The sequence below is a fragment of the Dendropsophus ebraccatus genome, chromosome 3 (assembly GCF_027789765.1).
Source record: "Dendropsophus ebraccatus isolate aDenEbr1 chromosome 3, aDenEbr1.pat, whole genome shotgun sequence".
Classification (NCBI taxonomy): Eukaryota; Metazoa; Chordata; class Amphibia; order Anura; family Hylidae; genus Dendropsophus; species Dendropsophus ebraccatus.
The window spans coordinates 123,425,330-123,449,263 of NC_091456.1; the positions used below are offsets into that span (position 1 = coordinate 123,425,330).

Here is a 23,934-nt window from a genome sequence, read left to right on the forward strand (position 1 = left end):
GTTTGCAAAAGTTGGGAGGTATGGTATAGATTGGACCGAGTGACTACAGAGTGAACAACTAAAAGGCCACAAGTATGACTGCAAATAAAAATGAATGAAAGAAAGCCGTCTCAGCAGATAGACATATACACAAAAAGCTGTGTATGTGATGCCAGTATCTGTACATGAGGGAATAGCTAGGCTGTGAATCTTCAGTCATGCTGAGACCATTCTGCAGATAGAGGAAGAGCGCTCTATATTTCAGCTCTCTTCCCCCAGCTTGAAAACATGTCTTGAGCGGGCACTATAAACAGGACACAACTGTGACCAGGGTGTATGACAGTGTGAGAGTCCTGGCCCTTGCACAGTATCCAGAATCTGCCTAGCATTAGTTCATGTACATTCCTTGCGTCTGTGTCCAGCAGGGGTCCACATTCTCCCAACCCATACTGTACTGACTTCCAGTTCACACCTCCCTCCTCACGTTACTTTCCCATAGCTCGCAGTAGTGAATGAATCGCTGCTGGCACCCCGCCTCTTTGCACAGTCTTTGTTTCTGTCTGCTATAAGCAGAGGCTATGATAGGCTCCTGAACATGTCAGTCAGTGTGCAGTCCCTGCCTCCCTCCACAGCAGGTCAATGAATTGACAGAGCTCAGAGCTCAGGCAGCTGGAAGACCTGGGAAGTGAGTGCTAGGAATCTGCTGCTGCTGCTGCTCCTCACATTATCTCTCATTCAGGAGTGTCCTCACAATTGGAAGAGATTATTCACCGTTCTCCTCCTACTACCGACTAATGCTGGCTTTCTAGGGTGAGTTTCTATTATTTCCCTTTTTTCTGAGCATTAAATCTGTAGTCTGGTATATACTGTGGCTCATGCATACATGTGTTCTGCATTGTAGTGTATTGTGTCTGTGTGCTCTTCTTGCTACTACTAAGAGAAAGTGGGATTGAGGGAATTAATACAAGTGTCCTTGTAGGGTCAAACAGATAAGTAGTTTTTTTGTTCCAATTCTCCTATGGTTTTTTACACCTTCACATGGACTCAAGAACTAGATTTAAGACAGGTCAAACTTGATGGACTTGTGACTTACTGTCATCCTATATAAGATGTTTATGAGTTCCATAAATGCAGTAGCTGTGGGTGAGAGCAGTGCCTAGGTGTGTGACACATCTGGCTAAGTGCTCAGCACCTCCTTGATGATGACACCAGGTAGCCCCAGCCTTGGGCTCTGCTGAACTTGGGTGCTAATCTTGAACTTCTCCCATGAATAAAAGCAGCAGGGGGTCTGGTCTTTGTCAGTGTCTGGGTCTACAGCTGCTTTTGTCTAGGTCTGTGCTCTTGTCCTTAAACTTTATGATCAGCTACAGCCCCCCTTAATGCAGATTCCTCATTGCTACTGCTTCTTCTGCTTTACAACCCTAGCAGTCAGCCCATCTGTTAAAACACCAGATTCAATGGTAATTGAAAAGACCAGGGAAATTCTCTCAAGTGTTTTGACTTTGAACACCTCTTGAATAGCATGTGCCGACGTGTTACACATTTTAAGTGGGGATCACACTGAAGGATGACTGTGACATGGCCTGTGATGACTTATACAGTAACATGGTCGCTCTATACATCTATTGTATTCAGTGCCTATGTTTAAATCCCAGGCAAACTCCAGCTTGCACAATCTGCAATGTTCTTCTGGGCTACTTAAAAAGTGTCACCTCTTGTCTCCATTCTACATCTTGATATTAATGCCCCATCAAAGCTAAGTTTACACCCATCAACTACTGACCAATGAGACTGAGCTTAGTGCAATATATATTCGGTTAGGATAGAACCAATCATCATCTTCTATGATAATTGTCTGCCAAGGTATAAGTTACAATCGTTGCCATCAACAAACAAATTTTTCGCACATCAGATTTTGGTCGGATCAATTAACCATTTAGACACAACAATGAGTAAAATTGGTCTGATTGGACAGACATTGGTCAGATATATGTACATGTAAAAACACCCTTCCATGTCATCAGGTTGGGGAGGGAATTTATTATGGTGGTGATAGTATTGTCAGATTCTTATGTACATTTTCCAAAGCCATGTTTTAAACTTGATTAAAAATCTAGGCAAAATAACACAAATGTATATAAATAAACCACGCATGTAATGTTTACTATGATATAGTAACTAAAAGGCGATATTTATCAACACTGTTCACAGTAAATTATACTAATATGATTTTCTCATTTCCCTAGTGGGGACTATATAGAACATATGAAACTCTGTGTCTTCCTTCATAATGTTTCTGCATAAATCAATATAATGTAAAAGTGAATGTATGTTGTTGGTACAATGTCTCAGTCAGTCCATCGCCCTTGATAAATGGCTTGTAAAGAGTGAAATGAGAAAACATAAGGCCATCATCTATCTTATTACCTGCATAGTCTACTTTCTGTCATATGGGTAATTGGCTGGAAAATATTGTCTAATACTTTGATATAAAGTATGCCCCATGCAGCTGTAATCTGGAGCTAGCTTCCTTCCAAGCTTTTAGACATGCAAACCACCTTATCAATGCTCTCGGCTCCATGCACATGACAGATTAGCACAAGAGTGCTGCCAAGTGTGGCTTGGTAATATGTCACCTTATAAACTATGAGCATTTGCACACAGCGTTGATTGGTGACTACATAAACTACTAATGCCTATCATACACTGGGATGCTGTTCAGATGACCTTCAGGACCTCATTAACACTCTGTAGGCTGCACTGCATAGTACATTGTACAGAATCCAGGGTTCTGGACAACAAACACAATAAGGACTCATTGTACTAATTGGTTAATAGACCCATTGAAGAAAACAAGTAACCAACAGAGAATATCGATTGGAGCTAGAATTATCTTCTGGGCATATTTTTAGCCCATGTAAGAGGGCTGGTGAAGTATGAGTGTACTGTGTGATGGTTTCTCTGGGTGGAGCAAGTGCAAGCAACAAATATAACAACTTATGCAGTTTCATGAATTCACTGAGATGTGGTATATACTGTACATTACATAGTTGCATAGTACGGTTGAAAAAAGACACATGTCCATCAAGTTCAACCAAGGAGGGGATGGATACAGGGAAGGGGGAGGGGTGATAGGTTCTATACATATGCATTTATATTATTTTGGTCTAAGAACTTGTCTAGCCCTGTTTTGAAGCCCTCTACTGTTTTTGTTGTGACCAGATCTTGGGGTAGACTGTTCCACAGATTCACAGTTCTCATTGTAAAGAAGGCTTGTCGCCTCCGGAGATTGAACCTTTTTTTCTCCAGGCGAAGACAGTGCCCTCTTGTCCTTTTAGGTAGTTTTACCTAGTCTTGAGTCTTTCTGTATTTTATTTTACTGATAACTTTTTATTATACATTTAGTTAGACATTTTATAATAGGTGCATTGTGGAGGCCAAACCTTTAGGACCCCACTGATGCTTATATGAAGGGGTTGCCTTCCTGCATTCTTGGAGAAGAGGAAGCAGTGCATGCATGGTCACACTCCATAAACTCCCTTAACTGTTGTAGTTTAGGCTGGTTTTATATATTCAGTTGTGCCTGGCCAGTTTTACACTTGAGCTGGAGACAACTGATGACAATTTTGTGCACTCATATGGTATCCATAGCCAGCCAGACAAACACTGCATGTAAAATCTTTATGTCCAGAGCAAGGGACATCTGGCATCACATTCAATGGATGTCAAACCTGCTCCCACAGAAAAGCATCTTATAACCTGTGACATGTTAGCAAAATCATCAAAATGCTGCAATTTACATGAAAACAACTGGGTGGCCACACATACAGTATACTCCTCCCAATAGAGTACCGTTATATCATGTTTTCATCTTGTAAAACGTTTTCGTTAACACGTTTTGGTATATGCTTAGCCATGAGAAAAGTTATTGATGGACTGTATTTAGTTGTAACTGTCACCAGCTGTATTGTTGGTGTGTTGTGTCTGTCAAAAAATCAAGCTTTGGAAAGAGTGGGGCACTGTGGAAGCAGGAGCAGCTTCTTACACTCTGTATTGCGGCTGTACAGATTTGCTGGAAAGGCCACAGAGTACCCAGCTCAGCAAGCCTGCAAACTATAAAGCAAAAATTAATAAAGCATCACTAAGCATGGCCAGATATTCACTAGGCCAGTCATAGAGCACCTGGCTCAGCAAGTCTATAACAGTAAGCAAGTGATGCATAAGGCATTGCTGGCTTACTGTACAGTGTAAGGAGCGTGAACTCCTGTCAGATTTTAAATGGTGTCCTGGGCCCTGTATATAGCATAGAGCATTAGAAACACACGTTCCAATGGGTATTTAAAAGTAATTTTATAATATGGGTCAATTTTCTACCCATTTCTCTCTTAACCCAAGCCATAGAGCATTACAGAGACTTATATGTAAACAACTGGTCATTTGCATGCATCGCTAATCACATATACAGAATTAGGCTATGTTCACACTACGTAAAAGTACTGCCGTTGTTGCCATTAGCAACAACGGGCGTACTTTCTACGGGTGAACATTACCTATTGTTCTATGGGATCCCGGCCGGAGCGTACACACATCGTATACGCTCCGGCCAGGATCCTGCTCGGGGACGCAAATAACTGACATGTCAGTTTTCTGCGGCCGCAATTCAATGAATTGCGGCCGTAGGAAACCCTGTCAGTTCACACAGTGAAGCAAGCGGCTCCAGCCGCTCGCTTCATTGTGTGCTATGGGAGGTTCTGAACCCTGTGGCCGAAAGATCATGATCCGTGCAGAGATCGGCCGTTCCGTGACCCAGCCGGGTCACGAAACGGCCGGTCTCCATACGTTGTGTGAACATAGCCTTATGCAAGATGCCTCAAAGTCGTATCAGTCATGACTGATTTACAGCATTTTTCTAAATCAAATGATCAGATTCATAAAAGGAGATGCATTGGTAGGGAAACCAGCACACTGTACGTATAGGGCACCAGCATTGACATACATTAATTTCTCTACAATCATTTGCAGCCTTCAAAGGTAACACAATGATATCTGATGGATTCTCCATTTACATACAGCAAATATTCTCAGACATTTTGGTCAAATAGGTGTAAACCTAGCCTCATACAGTGCATGCACCTATATATGGTTCCCACACTCCAATTTACTTAGAGGTAAAAAAACGCAAGAAAGGAATACCAAGGTACCTTGAAGTAAGGCTTAAATACATACTAGGAATGTAACCATGCCCTAAACACAAAATTCCCTATTCTTGCTTTTCCTCTATTAGCTATGTTCACACTCTAGTTATGCTTTCATTTTTTTAAAGACAGCTACTTTTATTTTTATGGTAATTATTGTGCTTGTGAAATATCCCCTGAAACCTCTCTTGTCTGGTGATGCCATAGACTGAGCAAGGAGTTTTTTTTTTAAAGGGAAGGAAGTGTGATAACAACCTATCCCAAATTATCTCCGCTCACAACTTACTGCGTAAGCAGAATACTTCCTCACTGACCTAGAACATTTGCTCTTCAGGTTTTCGTATCATGTTGGTATATACTGTGACGACAGGCTAGGAAAATGATCTATTTTTATTGGATGTTAATAATGAGTTATTCAGAATACCAAGGGAGAGTTATTACCATACTTGTAACAGCTGTCTGCATTTCCACTGTACAAAAAAATGTGCAATAATAGAATAAAAATCCATGTCATAGTAGATTGTGGCAAAAAAAGATAAAAAATATTTTAGGAGTGGTAAGTTTATTTTGACAAAAAAAAGGATTTACTACCACATAATTTTCTGCATTGAACAGTATGATATCTGTTCTGAACTCCATGTTTATGAAGGCCTTTGACCATAGCCACCATGTCTGCGCCCAAGAAAGTGAAACTTTTGTTATTATTGTGTGGTTGTTATTTGTTTCCAGCTTTACTAGAGCCCATTATTTTGGTTAGTAGGTAACTGTGCATACACTTATCTTCCATGTTACTTGTGTTTTACCAACCTGACTACTTACCAACTATCCACAAGAAAAGCAGTGGGGGATTCCAGTTTTAAAGATGAGTGTTCCACAAAGCACTCTCTCAGTCCTATTACATAGCCATGCATAATAAGCCATAATATGGCCCTCAATTTACTGTAAATCCTTGTAGACCAGTCACCTTTTTCTGGTTGAATGACCAATACAGCACTCACTAAAGCAACCATGAAGCATATTCCCCAGAACTCTTATTTTTATAGATATACATGCTCTATTTCTTATTTGCACCGAAAAAATTAAAGGGGTTAACCTGAAATAAAAAAAAAAACAAAGCTACTTGCAAAAACAATGCCACATCTGTCCTTAGATTGTGTGTTGTGTTACAGTTCAGGTCCATTTCCCTCAATGGTACTGAGCTACAAAACCACACTCAAACTCAGGACTAGAGTAGTTCTGTTTATGAAGAAAGCTGCTATGTTTTCTTAAGCCTGGACAGCCCCTTTAACCCCTTAACGCACTATGATGTCCTGGAATGTCATATTGCCATTCAGAGGGTACAGTGATGGCACCATGCTGCTCCCGGGTTCTATCAGCAGCCAGGGACCACAGCTATTAGCCAACATGAACTTATTGTTTGTGTCAGCTAATTAACTATTTAAATACTGCTTTCAAAACTGACAGCAGCATTTAAAGGGGTTATCCAGCGTGGGGGCACTTTTTGGGGGGACCGGGGAGGAGGTGGCTGAAATAAAAGACGTCCACTTACCTCCCCGGTTCCAGCGACGGGTCCCGCATCACGGCGCTCCGGTGCCTGGTTCCCGGCAGCTTCCTGGATTCTGACGCCAGCCGAGACGCTACATCTCAGGGCCGCTCAGCCACTCAGTGAAGGAGGCGGGATCCGAGCGGACTGCAAACGGATCCCGCCTCCTTCACTGAGTGGCTGAGCTTAGTTAAAGTTTAAATCACCCCCCTTTTCCCATTTTATAAATATAAATAAATAAAAATAAGCATATTTGTTATCGCTGTGTGCAGAATCATGTTCCTGATTTTGCTTGCTAAAAGGCGTAAATACAAAAAAACGTGAATTCTTTTGGTCATCACATTCAGAATATTTTGAATAAAAGGTCATTAAAATGTTGCATATACGCAAGCAAGCTACTGCTAGAAAGTACAGATGGCGCAAAAAATTACGTCTTAAATAGCCCCATAGGCAAAAAAATAAAGTGCAGTATCTGCCAGACAAACTTTATTTTATTTCTATTTGGATTGCTGCACCTTTGGGTGTGCCCGTAATCCAATTAAGCATTGCACACAATGTAAAGAACAGCTGGTAGCCGTACTTTACATTGTTTGCACAGCTATTTTCTACGGCTGCTGCGGCCATAGTAAATAAAAGTTCATTCTTCTGCGGCCGCAGTTCACCAAACGGCCGTAATGTATACTGTGTGTATACACTATAGCAGTGCGTCTCAAACTTTTTCGACTGGAGCCTCACCCAACAGACCAAGGCAATGCCTTGGCCTCACCAGACTGACCAAGAGGGTGCCTGGGCCTCACTATCTGTGGTAAAAGTCCATTTAAAAGCTGAAAATAATGCTAGGGTTACCTTTCACCTGTATCCCAAGCTCTATATGCTAATAAAGCAAGTACAAAATAAATTAAGAATGTTGCTAAAATGGAGATTTTTGCAAACAGCAAAAGGACTCTGCAGAGTATAGTTACTTTTGTGAAAACTGGCTCCTCAGCTGGGCCTCACCAACAACTAGGGGGCGCCTCACTGTTTGAGAAGCACTGCACTATAGTCATTGATGCATTGAAGTCATTGAAATGTATGGATTTCATTACCAACAACTATTCTTTTCAGTTAAAAGAACGACTGCTGTTAATTAAATTAATGATTTGTGTGAACATGGCCTTACACTTAACATGGCAACTGTGATACCTTTATCAAAGACAAAGATAAGTATACTATCAAATGGGACTTGTCCTATACAGTCAAAGAATTTTAAGGCTGTTTCATATAAAAAACCCTTACTCATTTCCTCACATTTTACGGCTTCTTTTACAAGCATGCTGTAAGCATAACTTGCATTCATTAGAGTTTGATGCAGCTCTGGACAGGATGTATTTGTTACACCATATAGTGTCAGGAGACTGAAAGGAGATGAAGTAATTTGTGCCGATCACACCCACTGATCCTTATTATACATTGCATTGTAGAACAAAGTATAAAATCTAGAGGCATAATAATTATATATCATTTTCTGATTTCTATATTGGTCAGGAAGAATTTATCCTGACATTACTTAAAGACATGTTATGCGACAGAAAGTGTATCTAACAAACATATCTGTAATACATGGCCAGTGTTAATCAATGGGGTATTCACAGGGTGTAAATTACTTTTTATGTCTATTTTAACAGCGTTTCATGTGCTACTTTAATTCACTTTAGGAATGGAAAATGCCCATTAAATTTTATGTAAAGGTATTAGAACATGAATGCATCCATATATGATTTATATTGCATCCATATTTCATGTGTATTACATTGGTTTTTGGGCTATGTTTACACTATGTAAAAACAACACGGCCATTGTGCAAACAACGGCTGTTACTTTTGAAACAGTCATTATTTTTCCATAGTGTGAACATAGCCTCAAAGTGTAATCCTATTACCAGTCTATTAATATTCACTATACAGAAATATGGATACTATACTGATGAAATACTAATGGTGTTTTATTCGCAATACGTATGGATTTTGAATCCTTATTACAAACATACACCCATACGCCTATGTGACACAAGCCTTGAGCTAGAATCACAAGGGAAGACTTTTTATGTGATATATGTGGTTTTTAATTCGGATGTCCTACAGTTCTGCCTATGATTGAGGAACACTGCATTACTTTCCAAGCTAAGCTAAAATATAACTTTATGTAGGTACTGAAATCCATTAAAGACTTTCAACAAAATATAGGAACAGTGTTTGCCATAATAGAGTATCTATGATTGGACTGAAACATTCAAAAATGATTGAACAAGTGTTATGCATAAAGAATGAGCCAAACACCATCCACATATACAGCTGACAACAACTTTGAGTGCATTACATGCCATGATTCATGACATGGAAATTACCAGGAGAGGGCCTCAGCAGTATAGAGTGCTTCTTACAGTAAGATCTTTATTGACAGGCTAAAGCCTGTAACGCGAAGCAAACGCTGAGGACTGCTGTCGAAAGGCATTGTGTTGTTACGTTACATGCCCGTCCACATACTGCTGTCCATACTGTGTATACCCTCTAGAAACTGGAGTTTGAGGTATAGAATTACCATATACAGTAGTCCTGATCTCAACCATTTAACCTATGAACTGTTTGGCCCACTCAAGGAGACATTAAGGGGTCATTGATATACCTCACGCCAAGAGCTGAAGGAAGTGGAGCATTTGTGCCTTGCCTTTTAACCAAAACCTTTTGGGCATAAGGAATCTTTTGTAACAATGGATAGATGAAGTGTGTTGAGGAGCAAGGGGTTTGTATTGGAAAAAAAAATGATGTTATTATAAGCTTTCCATTTTTATTAATATTTTATAATTATTGATGCACCCTCTTAGATTGATGTGAAAAGGAGCCCATCAGGTCAGTTTTTCATGCTGTTTGGGCACCATGAAAATAGTAACATGTTCCCTTTAATTGATATCGAACAGATATGAGATATATTTTCTTTTACTTTGTCAGAGATAAAATAGCAGAACACACAATTTTTAGCTATGTATGCAGAAGTACAGAGATTAACCCCTTCCCATCAGTAATATGTAGATATACGTACCCCGTGCAGTAGGAATGTATATATACGTTCCTGACTGAACGGGGTGTAGATGTGTGTGGGACTGCTGCAGTGAGAGCGGCCCTGAACACATCAGTTTGTTCGGGGCCAGAGGTAATGTGATCCCACAGCTGCTTGCCATTAACCCCTTAAACACTGCGATCTATAGCGATTGCGGCGTTTAAGGTACTCAGTGACAGAACAAGCTTCTGTCACTGAGTTATCGGGGGTCCTGATCACTTGTGCAGACAGGCGGGGGTAATACACTTACCTTTGCCGTGTCGGTTCAGCTATCTATGTATTGAGTCTGCTCTCAGACAGGCTCTATACATAGATCACCGATAACACTGATCTATCCTATGATATGATTGATTGCATATTTTAAAGTGAAAGTAAGTGTAAAAAAGAAATTGTAGTAAAAAAAGTATAAAAAAAACCTTTATAAATCCCCCTCCCAACAAAAGTTTACAATGCCCCCTTGCCCATTATAAAAATAAAAATATTAAAAATAAATAAATAAACATATTAAATATCGTAGCGTGCGGAATTGTCTGATTTATTAAAATTGAACATTATAGTTCCCGCACAGTGAATCGCATAAACGAAAAAAAAAACAAAAAAAAAAAACAGGATTGCTGATTTTTTTTTTTAAATATATATCGGAAAAATGAATAAAAAGTGATCAAAATTTTAGACCAATATGATATTAATAAAAACTAGAGATCAAAAAATGACACCCAAACCAGCCCTGTAGGTGGAAAAATAAAAGCGCTATAGCTCTTAGAAGGCGGACATCCAGGCATCAATGGGCTCAGTCTTGAAGGGGTAAACTATAATGCCAGAGATTTGGATTTCATTTAAAAGACTAGAACTATTTACGTCAAATAACCTGTGATAATAAAATTAAGACAGAAGAGTAGAAAACATACATTCTGTCACAAAACATTATATGCACCCAGAAGGAAATTATCACAAAACATAACATGTATGTAGTCTATGGCGAGATAAGCAAATGATTACGAATTCAGAAATTTTTTTTTATAATGAAGTTATTAGGTCACCTATGACCCCCTGCGGAAGATCATGCCATAACCTTTTCAACTTGGCAATTCACCAGTATTCCGGGAAGGCTGCAGTTGCCTTCCAAGCACATCCCAGACATACTCTATTGGCGAGATGGAAGTACATTGAGAGAGTATGTGCGAGCTGTCATAGTGCTTTGAAGGACGACTAGAGGTGATCGTGTATCCCAACAAATAGCTCCCCACACTGTCACACCTTATGTAATTGCTGCTCAACAACAAATTCCGGATTGGACCGCTGGCCTGCCCGCCTCCACACACATGTGAGATGGTCATCAGCACTGCAAATGAATCAGGGTTCATCGCTGAAGATTACACGCCTCCATCCCACTCCAGCTTGCCCAAACTTGGCAAAAATCCAATCGACACTGCCTATGATGTGGGACCAGTGGTAGGTGTCTTAAAGGACATTGGATCCTTATATAAGCATTGTCCAATAAGTTGTCTCCAAATGGTTTCCCTTGATACCGACGGATGCCTAGAAGGAATCGATGCTAGCAATGTTGTTGGTGCAGACGTGGCCACTGTTATGATTGTGCGGTCCTTGTCTTCATTTGTGTTCCTGGGGCGTCCTGACCCTCCGCAAGGGTAGACTTTCCCTTCCATGATCCATTGTTGCCAACACTGAGCAAATACCATATCGCTCTGACCGAGGTGGTGGCCGATATTCCTGTTCAACCAACCTGCTTCTCTGAGGCCTACCACCTCTCAAAGTCCGAGCCGTGTCTCATTGGTGTCGAAGTCCTTGTGACACCTCACACATAAATTTCCAATAGTCTATGAGGAGTTTTGTGATTTTGGCTCGATTTCATATGGGTGCATATATTTTTTTGTGACAGAGTGTATTATCTTTCATGTTATGTGCTATAGGGCTCCATTACTAATATGCTCAGTATCTATATATAAAGCTATACTCTCAGTGTAATTGTCCCATTGGATGTTATATGTATTGAGTGTTTCCCTTTAAAAACATACAAGATTTCCCCCAATGACTTGCGGACAATAGACTAAAGCTGCAATATTAAAAGGCTCATGTAAAAACCATATAGTATCACAATATTGTTAACCATAAAAATGCATTTGTAGAAACAAATGCTCCCCCTTTTGAATTAAATTGGGAATAATTGTGACATACATGCCAGAGATAGGAAGTGCTGAAGTCTAAAAGTAATCGTAAATGAGCGTGTCTAGGCTTTATTGTATAAATGGCATTTTTAAGGATTCCATTTATTAACATTAAACATATGGCCACTGCAGTAAAACACAGCAGAACCCCTTTGGGGATATACTGTGTAATTATCTAGCTTAATGTGAATTCATTGATTGTTTCTTATTTATTTTTTTTCTTTGCATATAAAAAGTAGCTAAATAAGGATAATAAGCCATGTACTCAGATGCATTCACAATCCTTGTAGTTGACCAAACTTATTAGACAAAAAAGCCTCTTTCTGTACTCAAGAGGCTGTTTTCCAGCCCCTGCCCCCCCAAACACACACACACACACACACTTATGTTTGAATTATCAGGCAAAGCGGACTTCATCAATGCAATACAGGAGAGAAAAGAGTGCTGCACCTCACACCTATGGCTGATACTAGTGCCTCTCGGCTGCATAAAAAACATCAGAATTTTGTGTATGAATTGATCAAGCCACACTGCCCCATGTATCGCGTGCAGGTATCTGATACACATGGGTCCCTACACTAAGTCCACACTGTGCCGGTCAGTGACCACCACCCCCGCAGGCGCGCAAAGTCAGGGAAGAGAGGCCATGGAACGGCCCTGCGACCCCCATATCACAGGACCAGACCCAAAATGCCACACCAGAACCCGGCCAGCACCGCTGGCGGAGAAGGTCGCCCCCAAACAGCACGAGTCTGGATAAGGTATTGCGCTCACCATAGCTACTGCAGATAGAATGGGACAAACAGGAGGGATTAAAAGCATGTGCACTCAGGTGTCTCCTGCTGATTGCGGTCATGTGGGTCTTACCAGGAGGAGTGCAAAAGCACTGAGAAAGAAAGAAAGCAAAATGCAATACAGGAGAGAAAAGAGCGCTGCACCTCACACCTATGGTTTCTCATCAATGAGGAACAAAGTAAAAACAGGTTTGCTGAGTCCATTATATCTTATAGAGGGAAGGAGTGAGTAGGGAGGAAGAGCAGACAAACAGCTCTGCTGTTCGGAGACTGTCAGGGAACCTAAAACGCTGGTTCACAGGTAAGAAAGGTCAGTGCTTATCTGGAAACTTGATGAGATGTGTTTTGTACAGGGCTGCCTTTCTTTTTCTCTCTGTGCTCACTCATCCTGCTTGGCCCCTCCTCTCTCCATAGACCATAATCGACACAGAAAACCTTCTTCTGAAGTGAGGGGGAGGCTGCAAAACAGCTTTTTGAGTACAGAAGGAAACTCTTTTGCTTAATACAACCTATTAAAGTGTCTTAAAATGGCTTGTACTATTGATATTTATTGATTTCTGAAAAGTGACATTTATATAAAGGTTCGTGTCACTGTGCTCTTAGATGCTTTCTGACTCGGATGTCATTCATGATCGAAGGCATTAAAAGACACTAAACTACATGTTAGACATTAGCAATATAGTTTTCCTATAAATCCATCAATAGCAAAAACCCACTACTCTAAAGCTGTGTATAGGAATCTGTTCTCCCCACTGTTCAATCCCACTTGCTTTCCGTGGAGAAAAATGCTCAATATTATCTGTGTAAATTGTTCTAATGATAGTAATTTTACTGTACTCCACATGAAGGAGAAATCTTCAATTGTTATTCTGTCAGAAGTATTCTGCTCTGATAATGCAAGATTAATACACAGTTTATATGCACACGGTATTGCCAGATAATTGTCATTCTCTGTGCTGTTTCTTCTTGCCTTGGAAAGTTTAGTGAAATGATTTGCTGTGTATAACAGTGTAGTCAGCACAATTCTATTGTAAGGATTAATTATATTTTTATACGTATTAATAGTATATTATATATATAGGTTGAGGTGTGGTGCTTGCTGTACACTAACCCCTAAAACTTGATATGGCATAGATATACGTTTAAAGATTATACTGATGAAGTCGGTAAACTTGGACCACCACTAGTTTTCAGAAAGAACAGACTTAGAATAGAATCTACTATTCCCTTTTGATTCATGTGAGAGAGTTTGAAATCTGATACAGTATTGTAAGCAAAGGATCATTCACATCAATCAGTCAATCTCGGAGCAGATGACAAGTGCTTTTGTTTCTGAAAATTAGTGGTCCAAGATCAGACCTCGCCAATGTGATCTCACATCCATAGCAACAGATGGTCGATTGTGCTGGATTTTATCTAAAAAGTACATTTTTTTCTAAGAAATTGGGAAAAAAAACAAAAAAATTGATACACCAAATCTGTGTATGGGAATCTGTTCTTTTCTGTGTTTGGTCCCTCTTTATTTTGAGTTTGTGTAATGTCATGATAATATATGCATTAGAGTAACACTGTAACTTTATTAGAGAAAAGGAGGCTCTAGTATCCCGATGGGCCACCTCTGGCCATGTTTCTAAGATGGGATACAGTTAAGCATGTGGCACATTTGCCCACAGATGTTGCAGCTGGTCCTATAATTGTGAGATTTGTGATAAATCTGGTGACCAGACAGTCTATGAAAGTGTTTCAATCTGGCGGAAATATTGCTTGAGCATCCTTCCTGTATGTGTTTGGGACTATCCTGCTGAATAACACTAGTTGGAAGACCTGCCATGGAAGGCAACACATGTAACTGTTAGTGTCCCTCATATCAATACTTGAGATGACTGTCATATGTGATGGGTCCCCAGATCATCACACCAGCTGTTGGGGCAGTGTGTTGCTTCACAACCAATACAGGACTGAAGTGCTCGGCCAGGATGTTCCAGGGAGCATTGAAACAAACCCTTTCAGCTCCAGAAAGATGTTGCTGCTTGCTGTCAGCTGCTGGACTATGAGTTATAGCTGAATCTGGTGACCGAGGTCTCCTCTGCTTCTCAGTCATTCTGGAGGAGAATCCTGTAGCATCAGACACCAGTGATCTCCTAGCAGGCATCTGGCATTGAAAGGGTGCCAAATGCCTCCTAATAGATCTGTGACATCTGTGCAGAGGAGGGAGCCCGACAGATAATATAGTATGTATTGTAAAACTGGGCGGGCAGAGGAGGAGTGGGGCGGGCAGAGGAAGAGTGGGGCGGGCAGAGGATGTGTTGAGGGGCGGGTTTCCCTGTGACAGAGAGGAAATACATCACGTCTCAATATGGCACCTGTGGAACAGCATTGAGACGTGATGTGTTTCCTTATTCCTCAACTACAGAACTTCCTGTGGGACTTTGATTCTTTGAAAAACGGGTAACATTACAGCTGTCCTAATGAGTGTAAATGGCAATGTTATATAACTTTCCTTTGTAAGTGCAGTGTTAAATTATGTAATTTGCCCGGAGTACCCCTTTAGGTAACAGAACTTATTCTTATGTCACCAGTATCGTATATGACTTACAGTACATAGTACTGCCATATTGTACAGTGATATGTTGCCAGTAACGTCACTCCCAGTCACTGCTCCAAGTGGAGATTACAGTCTCGTATCCCTGTAACATGTACAAATGTGCTAGTGCCAATTTCATGTCAAGCAAACTAATACATTCTGGGTTGTAAGAAGGAAACATATCCCAGTGAAAACCCATGAGAGAGTGTACGAACACCTAGCAGATGGTGCCAAGATAGCAAAGCCTAATGCTGTATCATGATGATTCCGTCTGCCTTTTATGACAACTTACAGTTTTATAGCTGATATTCATGGCCTGAATTTTAAAAACTTGAACCTTTACACTCAGAGGAGGATGTATTCTTGGAATCCTAGAAAATCCAGTGGTATGATTCATTAGGAGTGGCTACACCTGTTGAGGCTTACCCTAGTAGGGACTCTTAACAATACAGAGCCAGTAGCAGAAGGGAAGGATAAGTGTCAGTGCTCCAGCTGTTTTCAGTCATCTTCTAGGATGATCAGGCTCAAAGTCAACAACAGCTGTAGCTAAGGTTTCCCCATCCCTTCTGGGGAATGTGGTTCAGTTGTAGCACCAAATCCACATTTGTAGCACAATATAATTGTGTTACACATTAAGTAGTTGAAGGGGAAGTCCACTTTTAGAGCTGCAATAAATAATATATTATAAACAGGAAATATTCTATGCAGGAGTTTTGAAATAAAAATTACTGATTCATTTGGAAGTGCTGCTACTTCTTATTACTAACCCCTTTACAACAGCAATCCGTATATATACGTTACTACTGCACATACCCCATGCAGTAGGAATGTGTATATATACGTTCCTGACTTAAAGGGCTTAAAATTTAACATTATTGTTCCCGCGCGGTAAATGGGAAAAAAAACACAAGAATTGCAGATTTTTTAAAATGATATATCAAATTTTTTTTTATAAAAAGCAATAAAAATTTTTCTTTTACACCAATATTATATTAATAAAATCTAGAGATCATGGCGCAAAAAATGACACCCCAATAAGCCCTGTAGGTGGAAAAATATAAGAGCTATGGCTCTTAGAAGGCTGGGAGGAACATTGCATTAAATTTACCCGGACATCTGTGCATCAATGGGCTCGGTCAAAAAGGGGTTAAAAAGGTTGTGTAAGTGTAAAGCTGGCCATACAGATCAGAGAAATGTAAGCCGAACTCAACAAAGGGACTTTCCAAGCATCTACTGTATGTGTATGGTAGCCTCTTTGCACTCCTTCAATAGCAGATGTCAAAAAACACCAGGATCGGGCAGTTGAAATCTTCACCGGAGGAGTCTAACATTATTTTACCTTATATATGTGTCTTTGTATTATTATGGTATTAGACACTTGATAAAGAGACTGGACCGGTCTCGAAACGTGTTGTGTCGCTGGCATAATTCTTTTAATAAATTTTATGATATTTTATATCACTTACCTCTTGGACCTGCGCCTGTTTTACCCGCCTTGGAGTGGAGGAGGATACTGATTATTTTAACTTAGCCCTCCATTAAATCGCATTCTCAGCTCAGCTACATGTATGTGCACATGTGCATGGTGCAATTGGGCAAGATGATAGCTATATAAAATGGCTGGTAGCTATCTAAAATGTATGGCCAGTTGACAATTAACAAAGGGATATGTAGTTATAAAACTACCATGAAAAAGAAGATATTATTTACAGTGGACAGCAAAGCCTTGGAATTCCTAATCTTCCATCCCTACTATGTTGTCCAATCTTCCGTCTGATCAAAACAAATTGTTATGCGATAGTGCAATTCTTACACCGCTTTAAGTCCCTTATGCTATTACTATATAAAGAAAGCTTTAAAGGGGGCATTTTAGTCTAATCAAAAGCTGCTCGTCTCTTTTTGCTGCTTCTAAGATGGGAGGTTGAAGCAAGCCCTGCCCACTCAAACAACCTCTGGCAGAGATGGGACATGGCTGTGGCCAGTGATTGGCTAAACAGGCAGGTCCTGCTATCAGGGCCGGTTTTAGACAAAATGTGGCCCTGGGCAAAGTTGAAGGTGGGGCCCCAAATGCTTAAACATTGTAGCAGCAATTTAAGGTCCCCATACTCTTTACTTTTTTGTCAGCGGTTGGCGCGCTGCTCGAGGTGGGGTGATCATCTTTGACCTTAAATAAGACCCCTCTGTGCCCCATATAGTAGATAGGGCCCTCTGTGCCTCCATAGTACATATAGTGGGTATCCCTCTGTAGGTAATTCTTCTGGTAGTTACCTCCACCACCCAGTATGTAGTATCCACCAATATAGGAGGCATCTCACTGTAGGTTATACACCTGTTAGCTAGCCTCCTGATAGTTGCCCCCTCAGCAGATAGCAGCTCCCCTGGTAGTTACCCCCCCCCCCCCAGTACATAGCATCTCCACTGATAGTTACCCCCCCAGCACATAACATCTCCTAGGGCTGGGGCGATGTGGGCAGAAAATAAAATCTCGTTTTTTCTTTTCTCGATTTTTTTTTTAATTTATTTTTTGATGGGTGTAGTATAGGCATAGTGGATAAGGGGTGTAGTAATAGTAGAAGCACCTACATAGTGGATGAGGGGTGTAGTAATAGTAGAAGCACCTACATAGTGGATGAGGGGTGTAGTAGTAGATAAGGGGAGTAGCAGTTTTCGGAGTAGTAGTAGTATCAGTAGTGGAGGTAATAATAGCAATGGTAGTGAGACCAGTATTAGGGGTAGTAGTAGAGCAGTATTAGGGGTAGTAGTAGAGCAGGATTGGGGGTAGTAGTAGAGCAGTATTAGGAGTAGCATTGGGGGTAATAGTAGGGCACTATTGGGGGTAGTAGTAGGACAGTATTAGGAGTAGTATTGGGGGTAGTAGTAGGGCACTATTGGGGGTAGTAGTAGAGCAGTATTAGGAGTAGTATTGGGGGTAGTAGTAGAGCAGTATTGGGGGTAGTAGTAGAGCAGTATTAGGAGTAGTATTGGGGGTAGTAGTAGGGCAGTATGGGGTAGTAGTAGAGCAGTATTAGTAGTATTGGGGGGATTAGTAGGGCAGTATGGGGGTAGTAGTAGAGCAGTATTAGGAGTAGTATTGGGGTAGTAGTAGGGCAGTATTTGGGGTAGTAGTAGAGCAGTATTGGGGGTAGTAGTAGAGCAGTATTAGGAGTAGTATTGGGGTAGTAGTAGGGCAGTATTTGGGGTAGTAGTAGAGCAGTATTGGGGGGAGTAGTATTGGGGGTAATAGTAGGGCACTATTGGGGGTAGTAGTAGGGCAGTATTAGGAGTAGTATTGGGGGTAATAGTAGGGCACTATTGGGGGTAGTAGTAGGGCAGTATTAGGAGTAGTATTGGGGGTAATAGTAGGGCACTATTGGGGGTAGTAGTAGGGCAGTATTAGGAGTAGTATTGGGGTAGTAGTAGGGCACTATTGGGGGTAGTAGTAGGGCAGTATTAGGAGTAGTATTGGGGGTAGTAGTAGGGCAGTATTGGGGGTAGTAGTAGGGCAGTATTGGGGGTAGAAATAGAGCAGTATTAGGAGTAGTATTGGGGGTAGTAGTAGAGCAGGGGAGAGATATGGGGGTACTGTATCATACAGAATCCCCTCCCCATATACTAGTCACTAGGCCCTGAATGGGGGAGGGGATCCTGTGTGATTCAGCACCCACCTCCATCATGTACTGCTCAGGGCCTGGTGCCCATAGATACAGAGGGAGAAGGGCCCTGACCAGTATATGGTGGAAGGGGGGACTGCATCATACAAGATCCCCTTCCTGTATACTGTTCGCTAGATATATGGGGAGGGGGTTACTGTTTTATAAAGACCCCAAAGCTCCGCCCACCCACGGCAGTAAGCCCCACCCCTTGGCCGCAAGCCCCGCCCCCAGCCTCCGCGACCCTCTGCCCCCAAAACCTCCCCCCCCAGCCTCCTTTTCTTTACCTGGGCTTGCCGTTCGTCCTCTTCTCTAGGGCACAGGCAGCCGTTCTTCTCTTCTCTGCGGTCCTCACAGCTCAGCTCCTTCGTTCATTAGTGGAGCAGGGGAGCTGCTTGTGCTGCTCTGCTTCCTGCTCCACGAAGGAAGGAGCTAGGGGGCCCCAGGGGGATGGGGGCCCTGGGCAAGTGCCCACTTTGCCCCCCCCAACGCCGGCCCTGCCTGCTATGACCTCTTGTCTTGAAAGCAGGCAGAAGAGATGAGTAGTGTAATGGGACAGAATACAACTTTAGGCTGTGTTCACACTACGTATATTTCAGTCAGTATATGTATATTTCAGTCAGTATTGCAACCAAAACCAGAAGTGGAAACAGATCCTTTCTGTGTTTTTAATCCACTCCTGGTTTTGGTTGCAATATGAGGACCACAATACTGACTGAAACTTACGTAGTGTGAACCCAGCCTTAAGAGGAGGCACATTTACCACATATCCATGGCTAATTCGAAATTACCCATATAGGTTATTTTAGGGCTGGTTTCTGCTGGTAAACTTTCATTTGATGTAATTTGAGATATTTGCAGCAGAGTACTTTTTCACTCTCTGTTTGTAGAGCTAAAAGACTAGATTAGTTTTATTATGTAGCAGTCTGATTGCTGACGTCCTATCGATCACCAGAATTCGGCAGTTACACTCTTGTCTCTGCCATGTATCTATTATTGAAGCTCAAACCCATTCACTTGAATGTAGTTTAGTTGGATTACATAGCAGACACAGTGTACACAATGATGAAGACACGTCCCAGTGATATGCCATCATTGTTAAGTCCAAGAACCAAGTCTTACAGACATTTTTAGCATTTTCCCCCAGATGAACTCCGTTATCGTTGTATAGTAAATGCCTCGACTGTGCAAAACAGCTTTTCCTAAAAAAAACCCATTTAATGTCTTACAGCTCTTCCATTAAGTTTCTTCCTCTGTGAATTAAAATATAATCTGTGTAAGCCACATCTGAAATTCTCCTAACATTTTCTGTAAATCGGTTGTTTAGATGTGTTATCTGTTATCATCTCTTTAATTACTTTGATTCCACATTTTGTTAATGTAACCTCAGGGTTTCCACTTGTTCCCTTGGTTTTGTCTTTCTCATGCCTCTGCAGTACACTGGCTGCACGTGATGTATGAATCATTCTCTCCCTGACAGTGTGACGTCCTGCAGTGTTCTGATTCTTGTGCTGTCTGCAGTAAATGTGACTTGGGGCTGATAAAATTTATAGTTGGCTGTGTGGGAATTAGCTGAAGCCAGCTAGAACCATGTAGGAGGTAATAGGATGGCGTTCTCTGATCTGTGACAAAGGGTTTATATGTCATTTTGTTCTTTTCACAAGAAGAATTGCATTGTCTGAGTACTGGACAATAACTAGGTACTGTCGATATTGGGTTACTTGGTAATAGGGATAGGGAAATGCAAAACTTACACAATGGATTGAGGAGTTATGTGATGAATTATAATGCTTAAAGGGGTATTCCATAAAGTGACAGCAAAGTGCTTATGACATCACTATGTATCAGAGGGGTGCCAACTTCTAGAACCCCCACTAACTGGGAAAAAAAGGGCAGCAGCACCATCATATAGTCAGGTCTCCAAATATCTTTAGATACAAATTTTCGTGTTTTTGAGTTTGCCTTTAGAAATTCTGTGGATCCATTGCAAAATTATTTTCTAAGGGTGCATTCACACACAAAGGTTCCGCAGCAGAAAATCCGCTGCGATACGGTGTGTGTGTAGCTTCCCTACATATCCACAATTATATCTGCATAATCCAATGATGACTACTCCAAAGGGGCCACCAGGATGTAGATACTACCTCAGTGCAAATCACTAGTAAGTGATTGTCATCCCAGTGGGACGATTAGCCAGTGAACATTATTGTAACACAGAGGATACTGTCCCAGTAGACCATCAGACTGTGAAGGCACCATGGCATAGATAGTATATCAGGAGTTGTCATTAGACTGCAGTTGCTATATATTATGGGCTAGAAAGTTCATGTTGTACTGTGTGACCATGATGGAAGTGACTCTGTCCAATGAGATCTGTAGGATCCTGGTCATCACCCGATGACAGGATCTTGGCACTATTTAACAAGATAATCAGGGACATGTTTCTTATAGTGACAATATCTTAATTTCTAGTTATTTTGCTACTATACCGAATTCCTAAAACACAAATTGGATGGCAAAGAATTAGTCTCGCATGAGTATGAAATAAATCTAATAGAAACTACAATCTCTATTGGCCCTGCTGCTCAGCAAGGGTCCTTAGACATGAAATGATGCTCCACACACGATGATGAAAATTATTTCATAGCTTTAATATGGTAATATAAATTACTGTGCTATCCTAAGATGTTTTCCTGCATCAATACAAGTGGGTGTGTGTGAGAGAAATGTCCTTTATATACTTTCTCAGCCCTTAGACACGTTGCACTTCATGTGCATCTGTGACCACATAAACGCATAATGATGATACAAAGAAATATTGCGGTCTTGATTTCTCTAAAAATAAAGCTTTGTAGATCCATTAAACCAGGCTAGGACTGCAATTGATTTTCCTATGGGTTCTTTCCATTTGGTTGAGCAAACAAGGATGTGCTGGTTTTACTAATAGACTTTTTATCTGCATACTTATATGAGGTTGTTATCTGTGTATTCAGATTAGGAATACAACATGACATTTTTACAACTGTAATTATAGTCTGCGGCTATTGCATATTTAAAGGGAACGTGTATTTATAAAAAATAAAATAACTTAAAGTTAAGTGATTTTAGGTACTGTGTATAAAATACTTTATAAGACCAGATAAATTCTTACTGGAAATTACATAAAAAGTTGGCATAGTATACTGCAGTGCAGACTTAAAAATATTACTTATTACTTTCTGCATTTTTAACATTGTACTATTAACTATTGTAACACTTACAAAAAGTCTTATAAAGGGGGTGTGTCCAATTTACATTTAATGCTATTAAAGTGGTCCAGGATAAAACAATATAGGCTATACACATAGGCCATCCATAGTTGATCGGCAGGTGCCAACATCCGACACATCTGACGATCAGCTGTTCAGTTCCTGTATACAGTGGGAATGGAGCCAATGGTAGTTGGTTGTGTTACCTGTGTAGTGACAGCACTGGTCTACTGTAGTCTTGGTTTTTATTCACTTCAATTGGAGCTGAAGTGCCGTCATTAAACAGCAAAAGACAGCCGTCTTTTGATAATGATGGCTGCAGATAATGAGCTAGAACCTTATTTGCAGCCGTTTTTAACAAAAGACAACCATCTATTCCCATTGTGTGAACATAGCCCTACATTGTACTAGCGTGCTAGTATTGTTATCCTACTCAGGACCTTCTTCTGTATGAGTGGATAGCTGATAACAGGTACCATGGGCCATATATACTCCGACCCCACACTCATTTTGTTTTGTTTTTTCAAACACAAGTTTTTCAATACATGGTATACGTTCACTGAACTTATTTTTGCTCATGAAAAAAACTCAGAAAAAATTCTGTGAAATAAGCAATAAGAGCACTGCTTTTGCTTTCTAAACATTGCTGGAAAAATGGAAGAAGTCATCTTTATAGGCAACTGACTTTATAGGTACATACTGACATCATCTTCCTCTCTGAATAATCTGCTGAACTGGTCGAGATCATTCTGACATTAGAGTTTAAGGATCCTATTAGACTAAGGGTACTATTACACCAACAGATCTGTCGAAAGATTATCTGCCAAAGATTTGAAGCCAAACCCAGGAGTGGATTTGAAAAGAGGAGAAATCCAGTCTTTCCTTTATGACCTGTTCTCTGTTTATAGTCTGTTCCTGGCTTTGGCTTCAAATCTTTGGCAGATAATCTTTCGTCAGATCTGTTGGTGTAATAGTACCCTTAGGGTCTTATGACACCAACAGATTATTTGACAGATTTTTTTAAGCCAAAGCCAGGAATGGATTTGAAAAGAGGAGAAATCTCTTATTTGTTCTCTGTTTATAGTCCATTCCGGACTTTGGCTCAAAAAAATCTTTCAGATAATATGTTGGTGTAAAAGGCCCTAAGGGTCCATTTACACAGAAAGATTATCTGACAGATTATCTGCCAAAGCCAGATCTGAAGCCAAAGCCAGAAACAGACTATAAACAGAGATCAGGTCATAAAGGAAAGCTTGAGATTTCTCCTCTTTCAAATCCATTCCTGGCTTTGGCTTCAAATCTTTAGCAGATAATCTGTCAGATAATCTTTCTATGTAAATGAACCCTAAGCAATTTTTCGTTTTTCTCCGATTAACGATAAACGAGTGCAAACAAGCACTTTTGCAAACGACCTGGAATTGTTCACCATTGTACACAGAACAATACTCTATACTCATTCTGATCCCAGCAAGGAACCATGTGTACATACACCAAAAGATTTGCAAACAATATAACAATTTTTCGGACAATAAGGCCCTAAAGTGCCCAATCTAAACTTCTTCTGTTGCATGACGCTTGAAGACATCTTCTATAAGCTACAGTGTTGGCCATCTCATTGTAAGCAACTTCTTAACATGGAGTTACTAACAGCAGCTTTCAAGC

General features: G+C 40.7%; 1 protein-coding gene across 1 annotated transcript in view; it reads left to right on the forward strand.

Moving 5' to 3' along the window:
* Window positions 1–613: 613 nt before the first annotated feature.
* The window catches only part of MARCHF3 (membrane associated ring-CH-type finger 3), a 160,318-nt gene continuing 136,997 nt past the window's right edge, over window positions 614–23,934 (forward strand). The window contains exon 1 of the mRNA XM_069964555.1: window positions 614–789. The gene's annotated coding sequence lies outside the window, so the exon portion shown is untranslated. The remainder of the gene's footprint in view (window positions 790–23,934) is intronic.